Here is a 9,491-nt window from a genome sequence, read left to right as displayed (position 1 = left end):
GTACAATAAATTCTCCCTCCTTGATAGAATAGTGTATAAGTTCCCTAGAGATGAATAGGGATGAGCAGGCAGACTGTTGACGAACGCAGAAAGAATACATAAATATAACCAGACCAGACATGCGCTGAAAGAGCATTTAGCTCGTCTAAATCATAGATTGGTGTAATGTTTCTCTGGGAAGCCTTTATGAGGCTTTTAAAAATAACATATGAATCCCAACCGCTCAGTAAGGAGTTCAGATGAAAGCTTTCAGGACAATTAAATGAACGATCAGTATATGCAAAAGAGCACAAAAGTCTCTTTTTAAATCCCCAGCATGTCGTTAACATATTTCTGCTTTTCTTCCGTAGGGAAAACCTTGACCAAAGATGAAGGAGAGACTTCCTTATGCAGAATTATTCGACGATAAAAAAAAAAAAAAAAAAAAGAAAGAAAAAGAAAGAAAAGAAAAATCCTCAGCTTTTGGCTGCATAACCTTCAAAAACCAGGAAAGTTACTATGACTGCAGACTATGGGAATGTGAACTGGATCCTATTATTCCGTGGCACATTCTCCTTCCAGAAAAGGAGCAGATACTTTCCAAATGGCGTGTGTGACAACTAATATACACATTTGAAACAGAATTAAACTATTGCTTGCATAAAAATGTGACTGAGCCACGTTTTCGTTTTTTTTTTTTAATATACTTTGAAATGATTTTCAGTAAGTAATGAAATGCTGATGAAGTCGACGACGAAGTGACCACTGACCACAGTGCAAACGAAAGCACTGCAGAGTGGAAAAATAAAAGACAAGCTGCTGCTCCTGCATGCCTTACTCAGCTGAACACTTCATTTAGGAACAACTGATTTATCATGACCACCTCTCCACATGCCTCTCCATATTATACAGTCATTTAAGCAGGAATAATTGAAATGCCAAACTGTCTTGCACTGTGTGCGTATGTTTGATCTTCCCATTGCATGGGCAGGAATGTGTGCCGAGCAAATTCAACTTGCAGTATATCGTATAGGCCAGGGGTCTGCAACCTTTATTCTCAAAGCAGCCATTTTGCCTCATCTCGCCTGGAATAAAATCCTCCCGGAGTCGAAAAAAAAAATATCTTCTCAATGACGATAATACAGTGTGTAAAATTCTATACAGTTGAAATAGTATCAAATAATTTTACGAGTTCATGGATTTGAAGGGCTACAAAAGAATAATTTGAATTTGACAACATGTGATCATGTGCAACACATCAAGCATGCATATTAAGCCACATGTTGGCAATTAAATAAATCTTTCCCCACACAAACAAAGTCTATTTTCTTCCAGAATAGTTATTATTAATTATTGTTAGTTTAGTGATCTTACCAGGGATTTAACACCCAAGGTTAGCCACAGGTGTAAGGAAAGTGGATGGTCTGTAGAGGTTGCAAGTGTTGAAGTAAGAAGGCATCAGAGTTATTGCACAATGTCATTGTTTTATCATCATTGTCATTAATCATCAATATCCTCTGTAAGAAATAACAATTCATTATTTTAGTTTTATTTATTTTTTTTAAAGCAACAGGGAGCCATTGCAAAAGAGCCAAAGAGCCACATGAGGCACCAGAACCGCAGGTTGCAGACCCCTGGTGTAGGCTCTCAACTCGTCCCACTGTTAAAGCTAATCACAGATGAAGCAAACGCTGCTAATTCATCAGAAATAATCGTCGACCTGTCTGAGAAACCAATCCACTCTCTGCCAATGGAGGGCCATGAAATATTAATCCACACCTCTCTCCCGACACTGAGCAAATGTCTGGCCAATAGAACATTTGAGGCTATGTTCACACATGTAAGATGGTGAAAAGAAGATGGAACATACTTGGATGAAAATGCATTCGTGGAACAGAGGATGAGAGAGAGGATGGAGCCTTATAACTGTGCTTCAGCGGGCTATCAGGTCATTTGTGATAAGTGTTGAAAGGATGCCTGAAATAACTGCAGATTGTGGTTTTCTCTCTGTGTGGAGGTGCAGCACTGGAGGCGGACCTGTGTGTAAAGCCTCATACACTTACTGCTCATTTCAAACTAACAGTGCTGCAAATAATTGTCCCCATGCTCAGGAACGGTATAAAAAGAAGTGGTCCTTCACACACGGGCAGCATCAGTCATGCCATCTTTCTTTCCACCACGTTTTCCACTGCAAGTCAATCCTTGTCTTCCATTTCGAGTCTATAGCAGAGCAGGGAAACAAGGCTTAATGTAGCACCACTGAGGCATGGAGCAAGGCAGAGTTTCACTTCAGGGAAAGCTGGAAAGCAGGGAGATCTAAAATGATGGGATAACTAAATTTCACAGCCATATATGAACCTGTGCTAATGGTGCTGTGAAGCTTTACTGGCAACAGGAGATGGAAATCAGCATTCAGAGGGAGCTCGAAGTCAGACTCCTGTTTCATATCAAATTAAAAAAAGTGCACATTTAAAAGGAAATCCTTTCATTTTCATCATGTACAATGTGTGCAAATTATATTATGTAAACCTGATGAAAGCCCTGCTAACACAATTAAAGTTTGTCAGCATTACAAAGTAATACACTATAGAGCATGTGTCAAACTCAAGGCCCGGGGGCCAAATCCGGCCCTTTAGAAGCATCCAATTTGGTCCACAGGAGACAGTAAAAAGGACAGATATTATGAATTATTGTGTGAATTTCGAAATAATCCAGTTATAGATAACTCAAATTGACCAATTTAATAAAACTCAGCATTATTTTTAGGGGCTTGTTGTTTTTCTTTGTTTATATCACATGATTGCAGTCATTTTTAATTCCAAACTGTGGAAAGAACAACATTTTTCCACAAATCTTGTCATTTCTTATAAACAATTCCACAAAATTCCTTTAAATTGCACAAAAAATAAAAAAATAGATAAAAAAAAATCAAGAATTTTTGAAGTGAATAAAACTACGGCACAATTGATGTTAAAATTGTTCTTTTTCCCACCTAAAATCTACGGCCCACTTGAGATCAACTGATCCATATTTGACCCCGGGACTAAAATGGGTTTGACATCCCTGCATTAGTGCGTTTTAAATGATGTAACTTACGGTGCATTGTTACGTTTGTTTATTCATTTTTTTTGCCAGCTGCAATGTGCAGTTGTATGTTTTATTCCCTGTTTCTATCCACAGACAGACACACGTTGTGGTTGTGTTTGTTTTCACTGGATGTAAACACACAGTCATGACGAAGCCAGACAATCTGGAATGGTGATAAACATGCTTAAGAGCAGCTAGCATGATAGCATGTCCAGGCGGCACTCGTCATCCACAGTTTGTTTAAACAGCAGTAAAATCAGTGCTGGCTCTAAGCTATTTAGCGCCCTGGGCAAGATTTTAGGTGGTGCCTCTTTTCATCACAGTAGATTCTAGGAGTGTGACAATATCTCGATATGGCAATATATCGCAATATTTTTTCGCACGATGGATTATTGATATGCTTGCGCTAAGTATTGATTTTTTTTTTTTATTTATATATATATTTTTTTTTTTAGATTTAAGATTTGCTTCATTATTTTCAAAACCTTTTTTGCTTTTTCACTAAAATGTGCAGGTACGTCTTCACAGAAATTTTGTCAATGTTTGTTGAAGGAACCAATATATTGTTTACTGGAATATTGCACTGGTAAGAAAAACCCTATTTTTTGTTTACAGAAAGCACTATTAGAGATACTTATTTGTTTACATTGGTATGTTGACACTTATTTACAGAAATGTTGCACTAAAATAGTGTCACTGTTCATAGGACACTTTTTCTATTTATTGTCTTTCAGAGATATAAAATAAAAGTTGTATTTTTTCACTTCATTTCTTTTTTTCTTGTTATGTCCTAGATTATTGTAGATTGATTTCTGACCAATATATCGATAATCGCATTATCGTCGTATTGTGAAATAATCGTGATCGTATCGCGTATCGTATTGTGAGGTTCCCACCCCTAGATTCCACTGACTATTTAGATATCCTCACACAAGAACTCAAATAGCATTGTACTTTTGAGAACCCAAGAACCCAATCAAAATAGTTACTCAAAAAAAAAAAAAAATACATAAAGTAATTTAAAAAATAATTAATTTTAAATGATGAAAAATAAAATTAGTTCAACAAAACTTTTTTTAAACTGTAAACAAGTGACAAAAATAAATTATAGATACAAAATATGAGGTGATCTGCTATTTTTCAACTGTATTAAAGTGAAAATAAGGAGAAGCACTTCCAGAATAATTCATGTTGTAATTTGACTTCAAACATTTAGTGCTAGCTTACTCATATTTTTTTTTTTTTTTAGTCCATCTCATTTCTAGTGAGAGATATATCTGAACACTGACGTTTGGCCTCATTCACCTGACAAATAAACATCTTATTTTCAGATTTCAAATAATTCTCCCAAAAATCTTAGTCTTACCTTTTTCTCTCTGCATTCTTGTCACATTCTGTTTGGTTTTAGTTGTGTTCAGTCCTTCTTCTGACTCTCTGTTTATTCTAATGCCATGTGTTCATTCTTGTCTCTCAGTGATGTCAGTAAGTGTTTGGGTTGTGTGTGATCAGCTCCCTCATGTTTTTGTACCCAGGTGTGGCCCGTTCCCAGTCAAGCTTCCCTTTATCTGAGTGTTTGGACACAGAATGATGTCATAATAATTGTCCATGTTTAATGCTAAAAAAAAAAACAAAAAAAAATGCTTTTTTTTCTTAATTTTAATTACTAGTACAGTGCCTGTCGAAAGTATGTATTCATATAGTGGGAGGAGCTTAAGTACAGTTGTCAATTATGGCCAAATGAGTATGTGTTTGAAGGATGGATGTACAAAGAGGTGTACATACAGTACACTGTACTCTGTAGTGTTATAAAGGGGTTTATTTGTGGGTGCAGAGTGTGTGATTTCCCTGGTTTAAGTCTATGGAACATATGCATGATAAATGTTTTTTTTGACTAATTTTTACATTTTTTTTTCATTTGGTGTATTTTTCTGTAATGTATGTTTTTTGGAGTCATTATGTGTATTTTTTTTAATCTTTCTGTTGTCTTTTTGTGCATTTTTTGATATAATTATTGTTTTTTGTTGCCATTGTAGTGATTCTGGAGTCATTTTGTGTATTTTTGTATCTTTTTTGGTGTAGTTTTGTGCATTTATGTTGTCATTTTTGTATAAACATTTAGTTTTGTGTATTTTGAGTCATTTTCATGTTTTTGTTGTCATTTGGTGTATTTTTCTGTATTATGTTTTTTGTTAGTTTTGGCCACTTTTCATCAAAATAAACTAACTTTAGCCCAATAAATACCACTTGTTTCTCTTTACCCTACATTTTGCCTGTTTTTGTTCCACATGGTTGCCCTTTTTCACTATTGGTTGCCACATTTTGCCCATTCTCAGGGGCGTTTCTAGACCCCCTGGGGGCCCTAGGTAAGAAGGCCTATGGGACCTCCCGGCCCCAGAATGATGATGAATGAAGTCCAAGACGATGGATCAGTAAAGAAATATTTTATTAAATAATTAAAATATAAAATAAATAATATTTATTTGCCCTTTTGACCTATTTTCGTCACTCTACACTTCTTTCTTGTCACATTTTTGCCACTTTTGGACCATTTTTTGCCACCTGTTGCCATGTCTGCCTGACATCATGGAAGGTGGAGACACAAGCAGGAATACCTGGGAACACAAAGAAAAGAATTAACACGTGAAATTTGAATTGAAAACAGAATAAAAAGAGACTCAGGACCACAAGGGTGAAAAACACCAAAAACCCAAACAGAACCTGACAATTCAATGGCCTATCCATATATTCACAATGCATTTTTGCATTACCAGTACGTGTGCTGCTGAAATACTTTGATTTCACCATCAAAGTAGCATATCCTCAAAGGACAGCTTAGTTAAAACGAGGATGAACAATCAAGCTTTTGCATTGCTCGTTCTGGTATCAAATGTTGATCACTGATGAAATGAAAGTGTAGTAATCTAATACAGCTGTGTCGATTTTTCATGACGTCACATAGATTGTGCACTAGGCAACGGCCCACATCAAAAACGGACCCGAGGGTATCGCTGAAGTTGCTAATGAAACACGACAAATACAACCGTCCAGTATTTTTGATTTTATTTCACTTTTCGTCATCTTACATGTGAAATATGAATCACCTTCAGAGTGAGACAACTGGTAAATACTCATGAAACGAATTACTGTAAATTATTATTATCATTGATTATAATTCTTAACATGTTGGTATGGATTAAGTTGCTATATCAGGATGAATGTGCATGTGCTATATAATTTAAAATATAATTAATTAAGGTGTAGATTTCTAATCAGCCTATGAAGTTAAAGGTCACGTGACCTTTTTAAATTATGTAGCCAAGTCTGTTGGGAACCGTGTGTGTGTGTGTGTGAGACAGTTTCTCAGGGGAACATTATTTAATACGAATCAGGCCAAAATTACCTCAATTTCTGAAAAAAATCACCCTTTTTTCCCCTTCACAACACTAAATTAAATCAGACAGCTCCTTAAAACACTATTTAAAATCAAATCAATCTAACTTCCCTCGTAGACCAACATGAGTGATTCACGGTTTCCTTTAACCAGAGGCATCATTTCTTATCAAAAGCACAATGCACCTCATTTTAAGCCTCCGTGATCTTTCCACGACTTACGGTAATGACGTCTGCTGTATATATTTTCCAATCTGGTTCATGTTTGATAAGAAAACTCTTTTCAAAGCAATCTGTGAGTAAAACACGCGGAAACATCCTCTCACGCATCAATAGCTCAACGTCACAATGCTGTCTTAAATATGAATATGATATAACGATAGGGTTTATATACGACGCCATTAGCCACAAACAGAAGTTGTTGACACATGGAAACACGTGTGAATGAATTGGATGACATTGTTCGCTCATTCAAGAAAAGTATGAAGTGATGGTAAAATAATGTTGTAACGTGACGTATTAAAAGCCACGAGCGAGTGTTACAACTGATGACTTTATGTACCTTTAGAAAAGATCTGTTTTCATATTTGAAAAGTCCATAAATCACTGTATTTATCTCTCGTCACTTCAGTTTAGGACACATATCAAAGTATCACTGATCAAAGGATGTTTTTCTTCATAGTCTGGGGACCACAGAAGAGGAGTTAAATCTTGATAGAAGCAGTGATCAATAATGCAAAGGAGACGAATATGGAACAGAAACATAAGTAATAATATTAGACTCTGGCTTCTACTGCAGGCATCTGACGACTCCTTTCTTTCACCTATTTTAAATAATAAATTGTCTCAGTAATAAAACCTTAAGCATTAAAAATGTAGTTTTTTTTTTTTTAATCCTTCAGTCAATGTCACGAAAAACCAAGTTTCAAAAAGTATAAAACGCTGTAAATATATTATTAAAGTGACTGTTCAGGAGCACAATGGTTCACAGTCACCAATAACATTTTTATTTTTATTGTATTGTATAATAATATACAATTACATCATATATCGTTGTTGTATGAAATTGTAGTAAATATTATAAATTGCTAATATCATTCACAAATGTATCATTTAATTTATAGTATAGATAGTATTAGTAATGTTACTATTTATTTTATATTACGAGTGTCCCTTTATTGCTATCGAATATCGACCATAACTAAAAGACGCAATATTTGTAACATATCAGAAGTGGAAAAATTGCTCCTTAAAATTGTGAGTTTCTGTATTTTATTATATACAGTCTGTCATTATTATTACTATTATTTCTCAATAATAAATATGATTACTGCACTTTAGTAATGCAAATAAAACTAATAGACACTTGTCTTTTGTTTAGTGCAGTGTTTCTCAAATGGGGGTACGTGGTGGCACGACAGGGGCAGAGAGAGAGAGAGAGGAAAATTAACAAAGTGCCAATCTTGGTCCCACCCCAGGCGTAAGATGACCAGAAATGGTAAAAACTAAAGAAATAAATCTATTCAGGACCCACTAAATCAGGGTTTTTCAACCTTGGGGTTGAGACCCCATGTGGGGTCACCTGGATTTCAAATGGAGTGGCCTGAAATCTCTGAAAAATTAAATTAGATTTTTGAATTTCAACTATTATTCTTTAAAAATAAAATAAAAAAAACCACGGTGAAATATAAATCTATAGTTTAACTAGAACGCAGTAAAATAAATAATAAATATCTGCGCTCAAACACGATCAAAAACAAATTAAAGTCGCCAGAATTTTCTTGAATTAAAAATGAGGTCACGATGTTAAAACGGTTGGGAAGCACTGCACTAAATACTGTTTGTTTCCACTTTTTTTACAAAATGAGATTCTTTAAAATGTGTTATCACTCATTAATTCCACCATCATCATCTATAGTTGTTTTTAAATAGTTTTATCGGCAAAATGTTGTAGTTGGACAAAGGGGGTACTTGGAGTCAGAAATAAGACAAAAACCACTGCTTTAATGCAACGCTTCCAGTCTTGAATATGATTAAATGTGACATAATTAAACATTCAATAAGTCTGAGTGTAATAGTAACAGAAGTTGGTTGCTACACACACAGTATTTGTGAGTGGAGTCACAAAAAAAATCTTCCAAACCATTGAAAACTACAATAGAAACCTTTCTATTCAAACCAGCAGTTTGCACAGTGATACATTGTGTGTGGGATAATCAAGCAGAGAAAATGAAACTATAAGTCTAATCATAAAGTCAAATGTGTTTCAGGGAGATGAGGGGCGCGTGGATTTTGCTCTAATCTGGTTTGAGTGCATAAGCAGGAGCCCCCTTTAAAGCCAATGGCTTCCCCTGCTCCAGTGACTCAAACTACAGGCAGTGGTTGTTTCTCCTGGTCTGCTGAGAGGAGAGGATGCTCTGTTTTATAGACAGTCACAGTGGGGGAGTGGGCTGTTTCTATGACTAATCCTGCTATAAACAGCTCCAGTGACATACCCTATTTTGTTACTCTGCCCAGTATACAGAATACAGTCATAATAAACCTTTGCACTGTAGAATATAGTGTTTAATGCTTGTGTTTGATAAATGCATGGATACACAGTGAGATTATGTACATTTACATAAAGGAAGGCAGCTTTCCAGCTGTATTTTTTGGTCGTAAAATGATGCTGCATTGATCTGCTTTTGCTGTTCAGCCTCCTCTGTGCTCTGCGTTTTGGAAAATCACAGGTTTCAGCAGCATTCACCAGTAACCGTGTGGGTGGAAATATGAAAGGCAGATATCTAAATATGTCTGACACGGCGTCTATCGAGCCTCGGTGAATCCCTCGGAGGACTCTGTAGTCTGGCTGCTGGTATATGAAATACACAATGGAGTGCTAGAGACGTTAGCGACGGATATTTTAGAAATAAATCCAGTGGATGTGAGGAAAAACATATTCCAATGCCACGAGGTGAGAGAAAAAATCTCATCATTCTCTCGCTGCTCCTGCTTGTACAGATGGATGATGAAAATCACAAGTGGTTTCAATGTGA

This window comes from Gouania willdenowi, chromosome 8, assembly GCF_900634775.1.
Source record: "Gouania willdenowi chromosome 8, fGouWil2.1, whole genome shotgun sequence".
Lineage (NCBI taxonomy): Eukaryota > Metazoa > Chordata > Actinopteri > Blenniiformes > Gobiesocidae > Gouania > Gouania willdenowi.
Note: the sequence above shows the minus strand (reverse complement) of the source record.